The 23,743-nt window shown below is 35.7% G+C and overlaps 2 pseudogenes; one reads left to right on the top strand and one right to left on the bottom strand.

Moving 5' to 3' along the window:
* Positions 1-6,485: 6,485 nt before the first annotated feature.
* LOC149059250 (uncharacterized) lies at positions 6,486-8,947 on the bottom strand (annotated as a pseudogene).
* Positions 8,948-22,298: 13,351 nt separating this feature from the next.
* LOC149059249 (uncharacterized) lies at positions 22,299-22,929 on the top strand (annotated as a pseudogene).
* Positions 22,930-23,743: the final 814 nt, after the last annotated feature.

The following is a 23,743-nucleotide window of genomic DNA, read 5'->3' as shown; positions in this document are numbered from 1 at the left end:
ACGCGATGACTTTGACGTTGTCTTCATCTGGAAGTGCTTAGAGTTCGGACATTGCAACTTTCCAGAGAGTCGGCCCTAGTTGCGATCCCTGGGGACAGCCTTTCTCGACCCTCTTTTCAAAACTACTTCCTTCCATTGTTAATTGGGCCCATCTGCTGTCGAGATATGACTCTGTCATCTTTATGGTGTTTACTGAAGCTCCAATTTTTACCAACTGATTTAGTAGCGGTGACCAACTTACGTTGTCAAATGCCCCTGTTATGTCTAGGAATGTGCCCATAACGTGTCTGCTTTTGGTGTCGTGGACCCAGCGGTACATTATTTTAGTGGCTGTTATTGTAGATCTTCCTTGCACGAAGCCATGTTGTTCCCCTATGTTACTCAAGTTAGTTTCATCTTCCATTTTCTTTATGATGAAAGTCTCTAATGCCTTCCCTAATACTGGCAAGAGACTTATAGGTCTATAGGCTCTTGTGGTTGCCGGGTCTTTGTCTCCACCTTTGGATATGATTACTACGTTCTACACCAGTTTACGGGGAAGTAACAATTTTCCAATGCCGTGCCATAAAGCCTTGTCAACGATGGTCCTATTATCGGCCATGCCCTTCGAATCACTCTGGCATTAATTCCATCCAGCCCGGGCGCTTTTTTGGGCTTGATTCGCCAGATCGAGGCCTTTACTTTCCGGAGAGAAGGTAATTCAGCTTGATTTTCTAGTGGCCCGTGGTGCCTGTAGCTAGGGGCACTAGTTTCATCAGGCACAAATGCCTTTAATAACATTCCAGCTGTGCCCTCAATTGTCCCTGTGTATGCGCCGTCTGGATCCCGTAGGTTACCCTGTATGGAATTAGGTGGGGCACCCTTCTTCTTGGCCCGTCTGAATGCCTTACCCCGAGGATTTACGTTTAAGTCCCCCTCTAGGGCTCGCCAATCAGCCATCTTCGCTTTTCTGATTTCAGATGGGTATCTATTTCGGTGCGTTCTGTATGTTTCAGGCTCTCCGGTTCTCTGGCCTAGTCTACGGGATTTTTCTAATGCCTTCTTAAGCTGTGTCAGCGAAGGTGTCCACCATAATTGTCTTCCTTTTACTCGGCTGGGTTCAGTGCGCGGGATGTACGCATCTGCCGCAGACCTAAGTAGCTCTATCAGCCCATCCGCATGGCCATCTACGGTCCGTTCATCAATTTCACCAATATGCAGCTCCAGGTGAGCTGTCATTAGGTCCCAATTTGCCTTATTCATGTTATATTTTATCGTTGTACTGGTTTCAGGTCGTGGCCTTGTCATTTCAACTTTATAACTTATTACTCGGTGGTCACTGTCCGTTTCGTCTGTGACCATCCAGTCAGTCACTTGGCCGGCTATTCTGCTTGAAATCAGGGTAACATCTATATTGGAAGCACCCATGCCCATTCGCTCATAGGTGTTCAGCGTCCCTGCTTTGTTCGCTGTGTGAAGCAAGTATTCATTGATAAGGTCTTCAACAATGCGCCCTCATTCGTTACTGGCTGGCGAGTGCCATAATTTTGAATGGCCGTTAACGTCCACCCCGATTATTGTGTTAATGTCTTTGTCAAAGACCAGCCTTAGCTGTTCAATGAAGACATTAGTGTTCAATGAATACTTAAAGTACGAGGAGACAATTAGTACCGAGTGCTCCCTTAGACCTATGCTGGCCACGACTGTAAAGTCTGATTTGTACTGTTCTAGACAAAGCACCTTTAAGTTGCTATTCATGACGATAATTGCAGCACCAGCCTTGTTTCCTGTGTGTATCTGTCGGTAGGTTTCGAAACAAACGACCTTCCCGTATGACACAACGAGTTCCTGCAGCAAAACTATGTCTGTCCCATTTTTTTTTGCAGACATCCGCAAGTTGGTGACTGGCGATTCTTAGTCTGTTCAAGTTGTGCTGTACGAAACGGATGGGCGCAGTCATTGCGACCCGAAATCCGTGCTCCTAGGAAGACTCTGTACGGCTTTGTCTCGTGCTCTACAAGCCGAACTTAAAGATTTGTGTTTCTCTTTGCAGTTCGCACACAAGGCTTTGTCTTTTTGGCCACACTCCCTACTGTCGTGGGCCTCGGCGCAGTGTCTACAGACTGGCTTCTCGTTGTTGCATTTCAAAGCCGTATGGCCGTACCGCTGGCATCGGTAGCACTGAGTTGTACTTTTGTATACTTTAACTCTACACCTTGTCATGCCAAGGTACACAGATTTGTTCTCTAGTTTCGGTAGTATGTGTGCTGGTGTTTCGATAACCCAATGTACCGTGCTACCGTCCTTTGGACCAAGTTTATGTATGACTTCCATATTTTTGATTTCGTCTTCAGTGAAGCCTAGCTCGGGGTTTTCTTGTAAGAGTCCGTCTGCGATTTTTGTCTCGCTTAGTTCACTGTCAACGTCGTAAATGATTATTCTTGGCTGCCGGGGCCCTACTGTTTTCAGATTGTTTATGGTGTTTAACACCTCCAACGTGTACCAATAAGACCTAATTCGAACTTAATATTCCCCTCAAATTTATCAGTATTTACCTCAATACCAGTTTCTTTTAAGTAGTTAAATTTGTCAATGAGTGGTCTAAATATAATAGTATTCCCAAATTTTTGTCTATCCGCTGAATGGAACAATAAAGCTAAAAATATATTATTTTGTGAAGCTTGACGATGAATAGGTAACAAAGGACAGACATAACCAACTTTGTGACGGGGAGAAACGAGGCTCTGACCCCGGTGGCTATGTTTCAAGCCCTTATCCGTCTTTCACGGGCGAACTCTCTCCTCGCCTTCGTGACACGGTCTCATCTCTCCGGCGAGTTTTATGCGCGGGCGCCCGGACGCCAGTCACGCCTCCCGCCCGCCGGCGGCTCTCTTTCTGAGATCGATCGTTGGGTCTCGAGTCCCGTGTCGGCGACCGCCGGTATCTTACCTCCGGACAAGTTTCTCCCCTTCTACTAATACGTTACTCCCACAGTCTCCACGAGGCCGTCCACATAGGCGCGGGTGTGCGACGAGCCGGACGCGGGCGCGGGGCTTGGCCGGCGCACGCGTGCGGCCCGCCGGGCACGCGCTCCACTGCTAACCAGAACACCGCTTTCCTTCCGGGCCGTGAGGCATTGTCGGTCTTCGCGGCGGGGCGTATTTCTGGTTCCCGTGGAATGGGATTTCGGAAGCCATTCTTCCCGGTACCCACAACGACCGTTTTCCCGCTGGCATTATCGTCGGGGACGGAGTTTTAGTCCGCCGCGGCGCAACCCTTGTTGGAGCGGTACGGTTTTTGTCGCGGGTTTCCGTTCCCGCACCGATTTCTCGGCGGTGCTTACTAGCGGCGATGACCCCGAGCCGGTCTTCTCCGTGCACTAGGCGTCCTGAACGGTCTGGGTTCAATTGGTCGGACTCTCGATCGGAGTCGGACGAGTGATAGCCGGCATGTGATCGGAGTTCCACGGATAGGCTGGCGTGAGGTACCTACGCGTGGTTACTTTCTCCCGATCCTTCCGTCTCCACTCGCCCAATTTCCCCATCGGTATGTCGCAGATCTGCGGGCATCAGTTTTGTTTTACGTGTGACGTCACTGGTGCGCCGCTCGTCAACTGCCACACTGTTATAACACGTATATTACTTACGGGCTCGCGGCACTACACAGACACACAGTTAGTAATCAATTTAAAATAATATTTATCTAAGAAACTAAAACACTTAAAGAAATATGAAATAATAATAGGTGTATTGATACACGTATTTAAAATTAAGATACATTATTATATTATATTATATCGAGATTTTTATGCTATTTTCCTGTTTTATATATTTTAATCTTCATTTATCAAATAATATATACGTAATGATAAAAAATGGCCCAAGTTGCCGATGCTTAGTTAACAATAAAAAATACATTTTACTTACATATAATTTTATTTTCTAATATTATTTCTAAGCTTAAAACTTATTTTTTACATACCTTTATAATATGATATAGTAGGTATATCAAAAATAGAAAATAAACTTATTTTTAAAAAACTAAATTATTTACGAGAAAATCTTGAATATTTCGTTTTCATTAAATTTTCATAGTTTGGTTTTGGTTGAGGTGCTATTGTTTGAGGAATTGCTACAGTCTCAAATTCTGTTATTGTTAGTGTTATTTCTTTCATTTTTTATTTCTGACATAAGTATATGACGCCACTCGTCATTACTATGTTCATATTTGGTTTTTAAAACATATCGTCCAGCAGGTTTTGAATATACAATTTTGTCACCCAATTCTTTTTAAGCTATTGCATAGCTTTTATCGCAGGTCTGGTGTAGTGACTGAAAAAAAAATTTTCGTAACGAAAAAGCGTGACCAGTACCTGCGGGATCCCGTAATCCCCCTCTCTGTCTACCGCGCGGCGAACCGTATTGTCATACCGTGCTATCTGCGGTCGAAGGTCCGCTGTCAGCGGCTATTGTTTGCAGATATATTTCCAAGGAATAATAATGTACCTATAATTAATAATTAAACGGTTTAAATTATATAATATACATTTATATATTTATATCTGGATAGTGGATATGATAAAATTACACAGTGTATGAGACATGCTGCGTTATCATTTTTTTTTTTTTTTATTATAAATACATAAGTCGCAAGGTGGGACTTTTGAAGAAATAGTATATGAGTATAGTAAAACACATTCACAAGAACTCGTTTATGTTGCGCTCTCTCGTGTAACAAATATTGAAAATTTGTATATTGTGACAAGTGATGATTCTACATTTAAATTTTATCATAATCGAAGGCAAGCTACATCAACCGCTTCATTGTTGCAAGAATTTAAAAGACTATCGTTGAATTGTGTGCAGACAAAAGCTCAAAGTGTCTTAGATTTTATTAGAAATATAAATGACGTTTCAATAATGACTTTCAATTGCCAAAGTCTTAACAGTAACAAATACGATTTACAAGATTCCGTAACTAGACAAACAAATGTATTACTTCTAAGTGAAACTTGCATGTCAAATGATTATCCGATCGACATACCTAATTTCAATTGCATCGTTCATTTCAAACGAGATACTGTTTCAAAAGGTGGGGTAGCCATTTACCAAAATAATAATAATGATACTACCAATATTATGACTCCGAATATTGATATAAATGTGGCAAATGTTGTAGATTTAAATGTTAGACGCTCAAATGTTGGAGATATTTGTGCGTGCTTATGCAAACTGCAAAATGGCCTAGAAATAGTCATTGTAGTCATTTACATTACTCCAAATCCAAAATTGGACGAGGTAGAATATTTTATTCATCGCACTTTACTGGAGTACACTGTAGAAGGGTCAAAAATACTTGGTGGAAATTCCCATAAATTTCCACTTATCTTGGCTGGCGATTTCAATATCAACTTCACTGATAAAAAATCAGAGCGACTAATAACGTTTCTCTTAGAAAAATTAAATTTACGTATAAATAATGATCCACAAGAATCTACTACAATATATGGGACCACCATCGACGCCGTATTTTCCAGATATTTGGAGAATATTAAATCTCAAACTTATGTTTCATATTTTAGTTATCATAGGCCTATAGTTTCTATGATACAAACTTCTGTATAACTAGAATAATAATAAAAAATTTTAAAATTATATCAACTTCTTATTTATTTAATATGCAATAGCTTTATCGCGGCAATCCCCGAATGCCACTTGTTATTTTTTTATTTATATTATGGTTATGGTCTATAATGGCAATCATACTTCTCATTTGCATATCTTTATACTTTAAATGAATAATTCTTTTTGCCATATATTTTAAACGTAAGTTATGGTATGACTCGATGAATCGACCAGTGTGCACGAAGTTCTTTGCATGTTCCAAGTCCTTTAGTAAATCTTTTGACATAATGATTTTCTTCAAAGCATAGTATGACTCGCTATCTGGATTAACCATAATTTTGATATAATTTCATTTTCTGTTAATTTTTCGTGTTGACATTATTTTTTATTACCATCTTCAACCCATTCATGCTTATTAGTAATGTGATATAATACAGAAATAAATTTATCGACTAAGAATTTTCCATTTCCTTCACATTTTGGGCAGACCACCAAAGATGGTTGTTTATTGAAGACTTCCATAAAAATGCATCAGGATACTTTTTTTCCAATGGTTTAAATTTCTTCATCAAGCTTTTACTCAAATGTCATATATCAAATTCGTGCATAAGTTTTGGATGTTGTGTTCGTATACATATATTTACGAATTCCTTTGTGTCTATCTGTAAGTAACAACTCAATTTCACAATTATATACATTTTTTAACTCTGTTAGTAGTTGTTCACAAGCTTGTCTTTCTAGGTCACCTTTTATTTGGCCCTTTAGAACCAATTTAAAATCCATAATTTTGCCAGAGTGAATATCCATTACAGAGTATGTACAGTATTTTGCACAAAATCCAGGCGAGTCGAATTGACCTCCCCTGCCAGCCAATTAGGTAAATCAGAAGACATTACTATTAATATTTGCATTTTTGTGTTCTTGCCATTGATGACATACAACATGTACACGTATTTATTGATAATTTTATCAAACACCGGACGGGTAAACATTGAAAGTTTTATAGCTGTACAAAATGCTTTGAGGGGGTGGAGCGGCCTAAGGCGTCGGTTACGACGCATGCAGTCGCCGGTTCGAATCTCGGTCACGGGCGGCATCGCTCTTCGGGCATTTCGAGATGTCTGGAGAGAGAGGCCGCCGGCCCCCAACCGGGCATGGCAGAAACCCACGAGTGCCCATTCAAAATTCTGCCAAAAAAACTCACGAGTTAAAACCTTACAGTACCTTCCCCTACAGTTCCCCAGGCTAATAACCTCAGTTGTCGAAGCCCTAACAATAAAAAAAAAAAAAAAAAAAAAAATGCTTTGAACTGATTAAACAAAATTCCAGTTAATGTAAGAGAGGTGGTGCTCTTGTTGGTGATCAAAATATTTCCTTCCGGTTTTTTGTTAACTTTCGGCTGAGAATACCATTGTAATCTATGACCATTTTTTCACACAGTGTAGAAACTGAAAGTAGCGCACCTTGAATAAAATGTTGTTTTGATGTAACTTTGCCACTACATTGGCGACAGTGTGTAAAAAGTTCTAATAGACAGTTCTAAACTAGTGTCACTAAAATTAATCCCATCGTAGTTTTCTACTAGCATCGATTTTTCTGGTGTACTTGATTGAATCAAACTTGCAGTCTATGTGTAATACCTACGTTTTACTCTTAAATCACGTTTACTTGGTAATAAATCAATTGTTTCGGATCGTAAAGTGGGTTACTCCAGAATTTAAATCGGGATAGTCGAATTGCACTTACTACCTAAAAATAAATGGTCGAATTGCATTTGGGTTCAAAAAAGGTAATGGTCGAACTGCACTCGTGTAAAAATCAGGTAGTGGTCGAACTGCACTTGGGCTCAAAAAAGGTATTCCAACAAAAATATCATGCATTTGAAGGGGTTAAACGTTTATAAAACACTAATTTCCCTTCCCACTTACAGGCTTAGGACTGACAATGATTTTAATCATTGGCGTGGTTAAAAATTATTGTTTTATACATACCATTGTCCATTATGTTAATATAATATAAATATATAATATTATATTAAATCATCAAATTTTATTATTGTCATTGTTATAATTATGAATAATATGACGCGGCTCCCTTTGTAAACTCTCGCGACGCCCCTGGGAGCTGCTACGCACAGTTTGAATACCTCTAGTGGCTCTACTCTACTCTCTACTATATGTATAGTATTGTTGTTTACGTCTACACGACAAATTAAATAAGTAAATAAAAAGTACGCTCGGAAAAATAACAGACTATATCCTTTATTTTAAACAACGTAAAACAATTTAGTTAACATGAGTTCGGGAGGTTCGGACTGATATTTTGCTAGAATACGACTGCCCGTGCCTCGAGGACGAGCACGGTCGGCCGGCCCGCTGTGGCTCCAAAACTGTCCACACAGCGGAATGCCTTATTTATTTATGTTTTATATTTTTTTTTATACTGATGCCATCATATGCTTATAATAATAATTATTACACGATCACAGATAGACGCAGTAGATTAACAGTTAAAAACACAGAAATGCTTATGTTTTTAAATAGTAATTTTTAGTACCTATTAGGTTAGGTTAGGTTAAACAAAAATTTTTTTCTTGCTATGCCTAACAGCACGGTAATGTTACACGGCATTATGCAGTTATGCACGTACGTCGTACACGTGAATGTCCATAGTGACCTTAAGGCCAGGGGCGTCATTTCAGGTTTTTTTTTGGGTGTGCGAAGTTTCAAGCAGGCCATTTTGAAATTTCACCAGGCCATATAAAAATAGATATACATACATATATGTATATTATCCTGCATTCAATTATTTCCATACATTATAGACCGGTTATTACAATTTGATTTTAATCATATAACTAATTGTGTATTCGTGGGTCGTGGCTCGTGCATTATTTTAGGCTTCAGCAAGGCGCAGGCCAATTGTAACATTCTAAAAGTAAGGGGTGCAACCGCACACCCTGCCACCCCCCAAATGACGCCCCTGCTTAAGGCATGAATTTTAACTCTTTATTTTGAACGAGTGCAGTTCGACCACTACCTGCTTTTTACCCAAGTGCAGTTCGACTCAAATAAGTGCAATTCGACCATACCCATTTAAATTTATTCTGACTTTAGTATTAGGCATCAATTTTTCTGTAAGAACATCAGATCGATTAAAGTCTTCAAGTTCAAAATGTTTGGAACACAACCTAGAATTTTTGGATGGTCTAAAGTTTTTTCGTTTACAAAAATCTATCTATTTTTTGTGTCTGGTGATTTTTCACGATTTGGAAATCTGTAGAAATGTAAAGGTTTCGAACTTTCATCAATTTCAGAGCATCCATAAGCCGAACAGAGAGGCATTTTTAAACCTAAATTATGATAAAAATTACTTCAAGATCATTTATACCAATAGAGTAATATATTATGAATTATGATCAAACAAATTGAAATTAACTATGAATAATTTTATCAATTAAAATAAACAACGATCTAAAAATATATTTTGTAAAACTGGCGTTACTAGGGCTCTAGATAGACAGGTATGCTCGTCCGCCATTTTCTATCCATTGTTGTTATTGAGCAGTGGCGGTACGGCTCTAGATACTAGATAGTAGATATACTTGTACTAGTTAATACTTGTGTATTACATTTATGGTTTGATGTTTTATAATTTATAGTGCCTAATTAAATATTTATATTAATTTACTATAAAATACATACGAATACTGGAAAATGGATGGTTGCTCTGCCATAAATTGCAGTCATCACTCATCAAAAGGACATCGTATGTATGTATTTCCTGCCGATGAGACGTGGCGAAAACTATGGCTCATTAATTGCAGAAGAGCAAATTGGGTTCCTGGGAGAGGTGCTGCTTTATGTGAGGTAAATTTTATCAAGTTTATTTTGAGAATTTAATAGATATTATTAAAAACTGAAATTTGAACGGTCCCCACAGGCACATTTTTAAGAAAGCGAGTTTGAGCTACACAGAGCAGATGGTCGAGTAAAACTTAAACCAAATGCAGTACCAACTCTGTTTAATGTCCCGCGACCTCCTAAAAGACACAACCCATCACCAAGAAAATCATTATATAAGGTAAATTAATCATTAAGGTATTTTTTTAAGTTTTGTGTAGGAATTAGTTATGTGTAGTACCTAATATGTAATATGTTTCTTTTGTAAATGTTTCTTCAGAAACTATTCCTGATAAAAATCATCAACATGAAGATGCAGCCAATCAGTCTTATGAAAACCAATTTAATCCTGCAGTAAGTACTATTACAGCACCTATGTACAATATACCTACCTTTTTTTAAAGTTCCATAATGTATGATTCAGAGATTATTGACATTCTAATTGAAATGTATTCTACTAATGATTTCTTCTAACTGTATGCTTTTAGTTAAATTGTGTTTTTACTGATACTGGTCTAACTTACTTTTCACAATAAAAGTGCATTTGATCTGATTTCAATTATTAACATATTTTTTGAAATCATTTTCATTTAATTGTAGGTTTCCAGTTTTTTTAAGTTATATACCTTAAATATTAATACCTTATATATATATTTATATATTTTATTAATTAAATTATTCATACACTTATTTCCTACTGTTGATTTTTTTTAGGAAGCGAAAATGTAAAACATTTATAAATTAATTAACACCATGAAAGAAGAAAATACAAAATTGACAGAAGAACTCAAAACTAAAACAGATATGCTATTGAGAATTCTAGAAGAAGAAAAAACTACTGAAGAAAAAGTGAACAAGCTGAAGAATTTCCTAAATGAAGACCAAATAGCAGCATTAAACAATATAAGAACACGAGAATGGTCTCCAGAGGCAATAATAAAAGGTTAGAATTTTCTATTGCCATTAATGTTATTTTGATGAGACCATCCAATACATGTAATAATGTAGGCCTATTCAAAATTTGATTACTTAATGTATTGTTATTTGTATTTGCAGCATTGAAGTTTCGCTTTGCATTAGGGGTTCATGGATATGAGTTTTTACGAAATACCAATTATCCTTTGCCTGGGTACAGTACACTTACGCGTAGATTACGTGAACTGGAATTCAATTTTGGAATTTTCAAAGAATTGAAAATCCCACTTGTATCCAAAGTAGACAAATTGGATAAATTTTGTATCCTCAGTATTGATGAGATGTATATCAATGACAGTGAAGGTATCAATAAAAATAAAATGAAGTTTAGTGGAGGTGTAACTTTGGGTCCTTCCACAGATGAAGCTGGGGAAAACAATATGAATGACACAAAAGGTAACCAATTGTTAGTAGCATTAATTCGAGGAGCTATGGAACCATGGAAACAAGTAATAGGTTGCCACATAATAAGTAATAAAACCAGTGGAACTGATTTGAAAAAATTTATTTACGAATGCATAGATTTTGCTACAGAACTTGGGCTTACAGTGGTGGCAATCACTTCAGACATGGGAAGTAAAAATCGCAACTTATGGAATGAATTAAAAATATCCGTGAACAAAAATGGAGTTCGCTTGAACAAATTTGAGTACAAAGAAAAAGCGATCTATGTTATTGCAGATCAATGTCATTTGTTAAAGAATTTGAAATCAACTTTACTTAATGGTTATATAACAATTCCTGAATACTTTAAACTTGAAGAAAATATACCAACTCAAATGGTATCGGGATGCTATATTAAGCAATTATGGGATAGAGAAGTAACAGAAAAAAGAGAATTGAGATAACTGCATCATCTTAAGCGAGAAGACATTTTTCCTAACAATTTTCAAAAAATGCATGTTGGAGCTGCTATTCGTTTTTTTTTAGTATGCAAACAGTCGCAGCAATTCAAGTAGCTGTAAAATTACAAATATTACCAGAAAATGCATTAGCGACAGCTGCTTTCATAAAATTAGTATACCAGTGGTTTGAAATGATAAATTCTAAAACAAGAAAAACGTCTATTACCAAAAAGAATCAAGTCAAGAAATATGATTTCCTGATGAAATTTATTACAACAATAAGTGATACCCAGTTTAATGGGTTGGAATCCATTAAATACTGGTTTAATTTTAACTACATTGTCAATTTGTGATGTTACTCAAGTGCTCTTAAAAAATGGTTATGATTTTATATTAACACATCGCTTCACTCAAGACGCATTAGAAAATGTATTCTCCCAAACTCGAAGACGAATAGGCAAACTTCCATCTTCTACAGATTGCTTAAATGTAATGAAAATCATAGCAGTAAGCCAGCTTGTTTCTGATGTTAAAAGAACAAATTATTGTAGTGATAGTGATTTAACTTTAGTGGAACATTGCAAGCAGTTGCATGCCACAGCAGCAGGAAAAATCAGACCAGAAATTATTCAGTTGGACCATACCTATTACTTTGATACATTTTCACTCAATTCACATATATTAGACACTGTTCCTTTACAAGAAAATTATTCAGAATTAGATTTATACTCTTTAAATCTTATTTACAATATTGGTGGAAGTACAGTCAACGCTTGCATAAAGAAATGTTGCTCATCATGTAAAATGGTATTGCTTGAAAATGGGAATGATAATGTATCAGTTTCAATAAAAAAGTGGAAAATTTACAAATCATTTTTAAACATGGGTGGCTTGAAAGAGCCTAATATACTGGTAGTGCAATTATTAGTAAATTGTGAACTACAATACCAACATTTTAGAGGCCACATCATGCACAATGGTGCAGTCGATCTTGTTTCTAAAATTATAAAAGAAATAAATATTAATTTTCAGTGCCAAAGTGATAATGGATGTGATTTGAAAACATTAATTGTAAAACATTATTTCACTGTCCGTAATTATATAGTAGTAAATTACTTACAATCTACAAAAAAAAAAAAAACTATTCATGGTTCAACTACAAAAAAGTAATTTTAATATAAAATTATGTAAATAAAAATACATTTTTGATACACTTTCATCATGTTTTATTTATTTATTTACAAATGTTATAAAATAATTCAAAACATAAAGCAATGAATTATAGAAACTGTTCGAAATAATTAATAGTAAAATACAAAAAAGGTTCTTAATGAAGCCTAAAAAAAAATAGTTTTGAGGGATAACATTGAATTGAGTCCCAAATATTGAATTGAGTCCCAAATATTGAATTGAGTCCCGCAAATACTTAATAGGTATAAAGAGTTAATTAGTTAAAAAATATTTAAAATAATAATTATTATGTATGATTGTATAAGTACCTACACTTTTTGTGTAATATAATAATGTTAATTATTAAATAGTTTTTTTTTTTTTAATCATATAATAATAATAATAAGTATAAAGAAATTATGTGGTGCCTTTAATAATTTGTATTGTTTTTTTTTTTCACTTAACTGTTGTATTCTACTTATACAACACCAAGAAATAAATAACACTAATTTGTGTGATAACTAAACGTATTATGATTTATTGTGAAACCGTAACGTCGACTGGCGTGTACGGTACCGATCGGCGTCGTACGCGGTGGACAGTCCCCACCGCGTGTATTATTATAATGTATTATGTCACTAAATAAGATAATTATTATAATGACTGTGCTGTATCGATGTACGATATACAACACCTCTCCCCTAACATTAAATAATTTGATTATTGATTAGCTTTTGATCTTACAAATTATCACCGTGCTTATTAGTTATTCTACTTACTGACTAAAACTTACATCTAATTTTACATTTTTTTTTTTTTTTTTTTTTTTTTTTACATGCTAATTTATCTATATTATAAAAACAAAGTATACATACTTATAAACATGTAGCGTCGGTTTTATTTCCTAAAATCTACTGTTGTATAGCGGTCGGGCGATCTTTTCATTCTAATCGGGCGAGAACGTGATATTGTCTCGGGTTCCCTGTCTGGCCCGTCTGTATCCTGCCCGGTCCCTTCTGGGGCCAGTTCCCCCCTTGGGTTGAGTGGGGTTTCGTTACGTTCGGCTTCCAACACTCCTGAGTCCCTATTTGGTATTTTAATGGTCTGATCTATGTGTCGCTTCCAAGTGCCCGCCTCAGTATCCACCTCAAACGCTTGTTTTCCCACATTTTTCGTAACCGTCCCTATCGACCACTTGTTTTCACTCGTCCGATAATCACGCACCGCTACTGTGTCTCCCTGTTGGATTTCGGGCTGTCGTTTACCGTGACGTTTGATTTGGGAATCCTGGTGATCGCTAACCACGTCCTTTGTACTGGGAATCAACATATCAAACTGTGTTCGGGTGCTACGTCCCAGTAATAATTTTGCTGGTGTCTGGCGCGTTGCCGAGTGCGGTGTATTGCGGTAAAATAACAGGAATTTCTGTATAAGCGTCGCGCTGGTTGTTTGGTTTTTCTTAAAGAAGTTTTTCACAATTTTAACCCCTGATTCGGCTGCCCCGTTTGTTTCCGGGTGAAACGGAGCTCCCACCAAGTGTTTTATGTTTCCGTTAACGCAGAACGTACTAAATTCCGTACCTGTGAAACATTTCGCTCCATCAGTGGTTATGGACTTGGGGACCCCAAAACGAGCAAAAAGTTCCTGCATTTTTACGATTACCACTGACGCCGTACTCGTGCTTACCTCAAACACTTCGAGCCATTTTGAAGTCGCATCGACTATTATTAAAAAAAATTTATTTTTGTAAGGCCCTAAAAAGTCTACGTGTATGCGCGTCCACACTTGTTCCGGCCACTTCCATGGCGTTAGCACTGCTTTTGGTGGTGCGAGTCTAACCTGTATACAGTTTTCGCAATTGCGCGCCGTGTTTTCAATGTCATTGTCGATTCCCGGCCACCAAAAATACGAACGCGCGATCGCTTTCATACAGCTCATTCCCGCGTGCGTAGAGTGCAATTCTGTCAACAGGGTCTCCCTGAATTTACTAGGCATAATCACCCTGTACCCCCACATCAAACAGTCCTGTTCGCTTGAAATTTCGTGGCGTCGTGTGTAATATGATTTAAGCAATTCATTTTTATCCGCGCCTGTTGGCCATTCACCTGTGTTGATAGCTTTAATTACCTGCGATAAGATTATATCGGTTCGTGTTTGTGTTTTTATTTTGACCCAATTAACGTTAAACGGACAATTGTCGTATATAAAGTTTAGACACTGCGGCGCCGTAGACACTCTGTCTGCTGTGCCTATTCTTACGCGCGATAAGAAATCTGCTGCGTTTTTACCTGATTTAACGAACGAAATGTCAAAGTCGAATGCTGTGAGTACGTACGCCCACCTCTGTAGTCTATTAGCTGCATAAACTGGTATACCTTTCTTTTCTCCGAAAATGTGGTAGAGTGGTTTATGGTCGGTGATTAAAGTAAATTTTCGTGCGTACAAGTAGTCGTAGAATTTTTGAACACCGTATATTATCGCTAACCCCTCCTTTTCAATTTGCGGGTATTTGCGTTCCGCTTCTGATAAGACACGCGATGCATAGGCTACTGGTCTTTCGGCGTTGCCGTATACCTGTGATATAACAGCGCCGATAGCAAATGACGACGCGTCTACCATTAATTTAATCGGTACCGACGGATCATAGTGGTCGAGTACGGGTTTGGACGATAATATTGATTTAATGCTATCGAACGCCTCATCCGCTTCTTTAGACCATGACCATTTCGCCCCAGTTTTTAAAAGGTCGTACAGCGGTTTTAATATACGTGCCGCATTTTTCACAAACTTAGTGTAATATGTTACCAACCCTAGGAAACTTTTTAATTCCGACCTGTCTTGGGGCGCCGCTGCCTCTTTAATCGCGATTGTGTGTTTGTCTAGTGTATGCAAACCCTGTCCATCTATTTTATGCCCTAAATATTCTACTTCTGTCTGCATAAAAGTACACTTACGCTCTCTTACTCTCAGCCCTGCTGATCCGAGTGCTTTTAGAAGTTGTTCCAAACGTATGTTATGTTCGGGCATCGTCCTACCTGATACTATTATATCGTCAATGAATACCTCGACCCCCTCAACCTTTTTTGTGATACTTTCGATCGCTTTCTGAAATTCGCTCGCCGATGATTTCAGTCCGAATGGAACGCGCGTGTACCTGAATAAACCTTTTATCGTGTTTATTGTCGTTAATGCGCGTGAACTATCGTCGAGTACCAACTGCTGATAGGCATCTTTCAAGTCTATTTTTGAGAAATACTTCGCTCCCGCTATTCTGGCGTAAAGGTGTTCGATTTTTGGTAGAGGGTATTCTGTACTGACCAATACGGGGTTTACGGTTATTTTAAAATCTCCGCATAGCCTGACGCTACCGTCCTCTTTCAAAATTGGAACTACGGGAGTTGCCCACTCGCTGTGGTCGACCGGTATTAGTGCGTTGATGGCCAACAACCGATCTATTTCAGCCTCGACTTTTATTCTTAGCGCTAGTGGAACTGGTCGGTGTTTAAAAAATTTTGGCGTGGTCCCCGGCCTTGTTGTAAGGGATATTTTGTACCCCTTAAATGTCCCTAGCTCCTCGCTGAATACGTTGGAATACTTTTTTAAAATTGTATTAACGCTATCCTCTGCGCCGGTAAATTTACATTCAAACACGTTTTTAATACCGAGCGTTGCTATATCGTTCCTACCTAGCATTGGTGGTCCTCCGTTTGGCACTATATATACCCATATTCCGATTGTTTTATCGTTGTACGTGACCGTGAGTGCTACCTTGCCTATCGGTGTAATTCTATTACCAACGTAATCTGATAACTCCACGTCGTTAGTTACGATTACCTTTGGACCTATTAGCGTTTTAAACGTCGACTCGGAAATAATACTATGTACCGAACCGGTATCGATTTCGAATGCTATAGGTTTACCTCTAATGATTAACTTTACGCGGTACGGAGGTACTTTGAGCTTATCTCGGGAAATATCGTTAATTGCAAAAAAAGAATCAATTAATTCTACGCAAGATTCGTGATCGACTGACCGCTCATTTTCTGTCAAAAACTTATTTTGCGACTTGTGCTTAGTACCTCTATTTTTGCACATGGGTGCCAAATGACCCACTGCCCCGCATGTATTACATGAATAATTTTTGAACCTGCATAGTCCGGTGTCGTGGTTGGAACGACCGCATACCTGGCACTTCTCTTTCCCGTTGGTTTGGCCCCGTCCATTTGTCCGCTTTGGTGTCGTCTGTGTTGGAAATCCTTCCTGTTTGGTAAAATGGAACGCCCCGGACGTTTCCTTCGACCACTCCTTGCTTGCGTTGATGTTGGCCTCTATGGTGGTTGCCACTTCCATCAATTTTCCTAAAGTGGTTGATGTTGCTGACGCGTCTTCTTCCAGTAACCGATCTTGGATTTTTCCGGAACCCATCCCGACGACAAATATGTCCTTACTACTATCTCCAGCTCTGGCCCGAAACCACATTTCGAAGCGAGTTCGCGTACGCGTGCACCCCACTGGGACACACTTTCTTCGTGATTCTTACCAGCTAGCTAGAACTGGTGACGGGCGGCGAAATATGACTTTTTCGGCTCATAGTGTTTTTGTAGTACGTCCGATAACGACTCGAAAGTCTTATTGTCGGGATCCTCTGGTAAACACAAACTGAACAGAGTTTTATGCGCTTCCTCCGAAATCGAGGATAGCAAAATGGCCCTCTTCTTACTTTCTTGCGTGATTCCGTTGGTGGCAAAAAAATTTTTTATCCGGGCGAAATATATTTTTACATTCGTGTCCTGGTCGAAAATTCCAGGGCTGCCGATTACTTGCGAATAGATAGTTCTTACGGCCGGCGGCTCGTTAGTCTGCGCCGATTGTGGCATGATTAACGACAAATACCAAAAAGGAATATATAGAATTTGCTATATGTGCGAGTGACGAAAAGTGAATATAAACGATGTCGCCAAATCTTCGTCGCCACTTGTTGTATTCTACTTATACAACACCAAGAAATAAATAACACTAATTTGTGTGATAACTAAACATATTATGATTTAAACACAAAAGTAGCCTGGACTCAATTCAATATCACCGGTTTTGAGTGTACCTATTAATGTATTAATAAAAGTTGTACCTTTTCATAAAATAAAAAACAATTATAAATCAATGTCCAAAATCATCATACAAATGGTATCAACAATAATATGTTTACTATTTTAGATTCTGAGTATAATGAAGAAACCTTCATTCAGAATCATTTTTAGATACTGTGGTGTGATGTTTATCTGGCTTTTTAATTTCCTTTTTGGTAGATATTTTAGATATTTTTTCACTTTGAAAACAGTTTAATAAGGCATCTACTTGTGCAAGGCGCATTTTTAAATCAATGTTCTCTTGGAGTACCTTCTGTAGTTCTTCTAGTTCTTTGGACAATGTGAAGGACATATTTCTTATTTTTGTTCGTGAGTGCTATAAAAATACATTTTGATTATCAGTCTATATTGTAAAGTTACAATTAATAAATAAGAACATTTTAAAACCAACGTAATATACTACCAATCTAAAGTAAATAGGAATAGGGGTTGATATTGTAGTACAAAATAACTCATGCAGCCATACATCAAATAAATTGTATTATATATCTACAACCTAGATCGTGGACATCAATGCACATAATATAAATGATATTTTATCGCAAGAACTAAAAAAGAGAACTTCTTCACTTACCTTTAAGTTCAAACCAAATGGTAAATAATATTTTGCTTAGTACAAATAAACTAATTATTTAGATCCTGAGCGGAGCGATGAATGTATATTTTATTAAGAAGAATAGGCTCAACAGCGAAGGTCATTAGCCTGAAATAAACTTATTAATCACTATTAAATTAACATTCCTGTATCATTAAAATACGTAAATGAAAGCTCTGATTAATTTAATTGATGCTTTAACTTGTAATTTAATATTTAACACATTATTAAAGTTTTAAAACAAAATATAAGGCGTAAGCAATACAATATTCTGATTACGATTATTATGATAACATAGGATTGGATAGAAAATGGCGGATGAGCATACCCGTATATATAGAGCCTTAGCGTTAGGGTGACCGCACACTGGTAAAGCAAAATTGACTGAAGAAATGTAAGTCATATTTAGTCATTTTGCTTTTAGTCATAATAAAGCATTGTTGTCGCACACTAGATAAAACATAGTTAGTCAAATCAAAGTACCTATATCAAGTAGTCGTCGAAATGTCGTCCGACGAGGAGGACGTTGCTATTCCTATTTTATGGTTTCTTTTAAGAGAAATTGAACAGGAAGAAAATAAAAAAAAACTTTGGGTTCATCCTTTGAACTTGAAACGAACTGAAAATAATACAATTAAATGTTTTATTCATGAACTTCGAAATGACGAATGTAAATTTAGAAATTTTACACGAATGAGTACCGACACGTTTGATTATATTCTAGAAATAATTAACGATGAAATTCGAAAACCTGATACTAATTTCAGAAAAAGTATCACTCCAGAAGAGAAATTATTGGTGACATTGAGGTAAGTTAATAATACATTCTAAATAATTAGATATTAGATTCTAAGCGGAGCATAGCGAAATAATGTATTGATTTTACAATGATGTGTTTTAAAAAAAAAAAAATCGTTTATACAATGATTTATCATTGAATTAAAATATAACATATCCATTACAACGACATGCTTGACAACTACTGAACAGCAGAGCGGTACCCACTTGTCCAACTTTTTTTACATTTTCATTTTTTCGCTCCACTCAGAATTTAAAATAGCAGGTAGTATAAAAATAATTCTTTTAGACTTGCGAATTCTCTTGAACGTATTACTTTTTATTGTTATAATATTATTATAATAAAATGAGTTAACACTTAATAAGGTTATACTTAATTTTTAACAATACTAAAAATGATAATTTATTATAATGAAAAATCAACTGTATTAATGCAAAATATAAGAACTTGAACTATCCGACGAGGAGAAATCTGGAGAACTCGCAATGTACTGAATTGCATTAAATTGCTGCGGTTGTTGATTTGCATTTAACTGCTGATCTGGTGATAAATGAGGTATAATATTAGAATGTGGCGCATTATTGTATCTTGGCATTTCATACGACGTTTCTTGGCTGTCGAGAAGCTGATCAATGGTATTTAATACAATTTTTTTGAATTGACGTTGATTTTTATCATTTAATTTTAAAAAATCTGGAATAATACTTTTAAAAAAAGAAAGTTCAGGTGTATCCTCGTTATTGTTTTTTGGTTGAGTTCTTGTCTTTAGAAATTCCAACATTGGTTCCACCACTCTTTCACTGGGTAACATTTTTCGGTTTGTTCTTGGTTTTTTAAATAATGGTTCATTACTAGATTTTTCATTTTCTGCATCTTCATCAACTATTGTTTGTGAAATCACTTCTTGTTCAACTGTTTCTAAATTTTGTTCAGTATCTGGCACTACCTATAGGTTCTTCAACGAAACTATCGTTTTCTAAGACATTATCTATATGGGAACTATTCAAATTGCTTTCCATTTTTTTGTGTTGCAACACGTAATCAGAGAGAAACAACATATTATCAAACAAATACCATTTTCTTTTTCTTGATGATGCTCCGGACCCAGATGGCAATTTTTTTCGTTCACGCAGCTGCCTTGAAAATGAATTTCGAAGCGTGGTCCATTTTGCCTTGCATTCATTAGCTGTAATTAATCAACAAATTGGATACTAATTACAATACAAATTTTTATTTTTATTTTGTTTTATTTAATTTTTTTTTTTAAAACAAATTTTTTTAATGTTTTTAGTTATTTGGCAACGGGAGAGCGATTTCAACGTCTTCATTACCAATTTCGCCTAGGTGCTACGACAATAGGATTGATAACTAATGAAGTATGTACTGCTATATGGAAATTATTATCACCCATTTATTTGCTAACGCCTAAAGAAAAAGACTGGATTAAAATTTCAAATGAGTTCAATAAAATTTGGAATTTTCCTAATTGCACAGGAGCAATTGACGGTAAGCACATTACTATTCAATGTCCACCATGTGCTGGTTCCGAGTATTTTAATTATAAAGGGTTTCACTCAATTGTGCTTCAAGCAGTGGTTTATGCTCACGCAAAATTTATAACAATCGATGTTGGGGATTATGGCCGGTCCAGTGACAGTGGAATATTTAATGAATCTAGTTTTGGTAAAATGTTACTACACAATGAATTAAATTTGCCACCACCAAGAAAAATTCATAATGATATCAATGAAGAATATCTTTTTGTGTTTGTTGGGGATGAAGCATACCCTTTATTACCAGGCCTGATGAGACCTTTTCCGCGTAGGAACTTAACAAACGAAAAACGTATTTTTAACTATCGACAGTCGCGGGCAAGACGAATAGTAGAATGCGCATTCGGAATTATGGTTAAGAAATTTAAAGTGCTGGAAAACAAAATTGTGGTCAGCCCAGAAAAAGCTACCCAAATCGTAAAAGCTATTTGTGTATTACATAACTTAATTATGACGAGAGAGCAACATTGTATTGATATTCAAGAATTTATAAATTCTCAACAACAGAATGAAATAATTGAACAAGATATCAGTAGAATTAGATCTTCTAATAATAGATCTTCCACAGCAGCATTATCACTTCGAAATAAATTTACAGAATATTTTAATTCAAATAAAGGTTCTGTATCCTGGCAAAATAAATACACTGTATAGTAAAATTATTAAATAATAAGAATTGATCAATTAATAACTATTTTAAGTACCTACTTTATTATTATATTATTTTTACTATCGTAAAAATATAAAGAATATAAAAATATAAAAATATAAAGACCTGGTATTTTTAGAATATCCGATATTTCTGTCCATAATTGTTCCTGTATGTTTCTGTTGCTATAATTTTTGTGTTTAATCATAAAGACACTGACGTTCTTGGACTAATGATATTAAATGTTCGATGTTCATTTCATGCTCAATCGACATTTTATAATCCTATTGAATAAAATAATGTGCAATCATAGATATTTAAGAATTCTGCAGTGCAATGTGACACTTATCATTTTTTGAATTTTCAATGCTCGAAAAACTTAATGTGGAAATCCCAGAATAAAGTAAAATAATGCTTATAAATATGCTAACATGTTTTGAACTATTATATTATATTATAGTTAAAATAATTAGTTTGTACGAATGTTATAGATATTTATATTTTGTTCACAAATTATTACTTAAAAATAAAAACAAAAAATCAAATAAATGTTTTCAATGCAAAATTACGTATTTCAGTACTTGTAGATATAGTGAATAATGTATAATATATAATGTATAATTACCTTTATATTCTAGACAATTTATAAATAAATAATATTTGGCATAATTTTGATATAATTATCCAGTGACTGCTTGGACAATGACTAATGAAAATAGCGCACGTTCTATTTCAATAAAACAATATTAGTCATGACTGAAGACAAAAATGTTCTGTTTTGACTACGCTTTATCAGTGTGCGTGTTTTCCATAAAATATAAAGGTTTTATTTTTGATTAGTCATAATAAAGCGACTTTAGTCGCTTTAAAGCAGTTTTGCTTTACCAGTGTGCGGTCACCCTTACGAAAATAAATACAGATAATAATATTATATTACACACAGTCAATAAGCGTTGTTGCCAGTCGTCGGTGTGTCATCAATAACGCTCACTACAGTGCATATTTGTGACCATCGTGATTAATTGTTATATTGTATATTATTTAAAAATGAATTGGAAAAATGAGTTTACAGCCTTATTGTTTTGAACCTACTCTACAAGATATTGATGAAACAACGTTAGAAACAATATCGGTTAATCCGTTAGTGGCGATTAGTTGCGACGAAAGAACAAAAAAGGAAATCAAAGATTGGTGTTCATGCAAGAAATGTACAACTATGACAACTGATAAAGAATGTGTTTGTTGTTTCGAATTTGACAATTTGATTAAATTGCATGGTAAAAAAATTGTATAACTAACATTCCATCTTTTCGAAAAGTTATTATGGACGAGGAAATTCTCAACATCACCAGGCATCAAATTATTATTAAAGCTCGTAACAGTAACAAGAAAAAAATGCTTTCAAGTCCATGTCCCCAGAATAAAACTTGGAGATTTATATACTATAAACAATTTATTCACTGGATAAACTCATGGTCTGCAATAGGAAAAGGTATATTATAATAATTAAAACATATTTTGTTTATATAGGTTGTTTTAATGAATTATTTGCGGACCAGTAAATTGTAATAATTTCTACAGGTAATCGAATATGTATTCCAGCATGTGTAGTGAAAGCGATTCGAAAAAAATATCCAGAAAATAATGGAAATTACGTTGGCTTCAAAGAAAACAACAAACTCCCAGAGTAACATCATATAAAATAAAAATAGTAGTATTATACCTTTAATGTTTTCTATAATATATTATATTATAAGCTATAATTATATAGATATAATGTAAACTCAATTACAAATAAAAAACACAAAATATCACAACATTAATTATAAAATATTGCTATTATAAAAAACTAAAGTCTTTATGGTAATATTTAAATATTTAAATATTTATTCTTTCCTAGTACCTACCTATTAGAAGTATAAAACCACTAACATAGGCGTGCGCAGGATTTTGTGTCGGGTGCAGCATACATTTTTAACCGGCCCTAATGAACAATAAGCAGCCTACTTATTTCCTTAATAAAAATCGGGGTCCCCCCCCCCCCCGAATTCGCTGCACTGGATGGATGATTAATGCGCAATTGTCATTGTTGACTGTTGTTGTTTCTGCAGTGTCTGTAATCTAGTGTACGTCGAATTTCTCCAATATTACCCATTTATTTTTAGACTTGAATTGATAAAATAATATTATTTTTCATTTGAATAACGCTGAACATATTTTATATTTTTAAATTATAAACTCAATAATATGTTTAAAATTATTCGTTCTATATTATAATATCATTCCATATATTTTTTTACCAGCCCACTAAATCCAATATAAATTGTCAGGTGCAGCGAGAGCAGCATTCGCTGCACCCGTGCGCACGCCTATGACCACTAACCAGTATGAAGTAGTACGTCGTCCGTGTCCGTGTGTAATATTATATAATGCAAATACTGATATTCGTGTGTACTGTGTACACTAGTAATTATTATCATGCACTAATAGTAAAAATAATACTAT

Source organism: Diuraphis noxia, unplaced genomic scaffold, assembly GCF_037042655.1.
Source record: "Diuraphis noxia isolate RWA-SAM2 unplaced genomic scaffold, SU_Dnox_SAM2 contig0001, whole genome shotgun sequence".
Taxonomy (NCBI): Eukaryota; Metazoa; Arthropoda; class Insecta; order Hemiptera; family Aphididae; genus Diuraphis; species Diuraphis noxia.
Note: the sequence above shows the minus strand (reverse complement) of the source record. Positions and strands in the feature narration are given on the sequence as shown.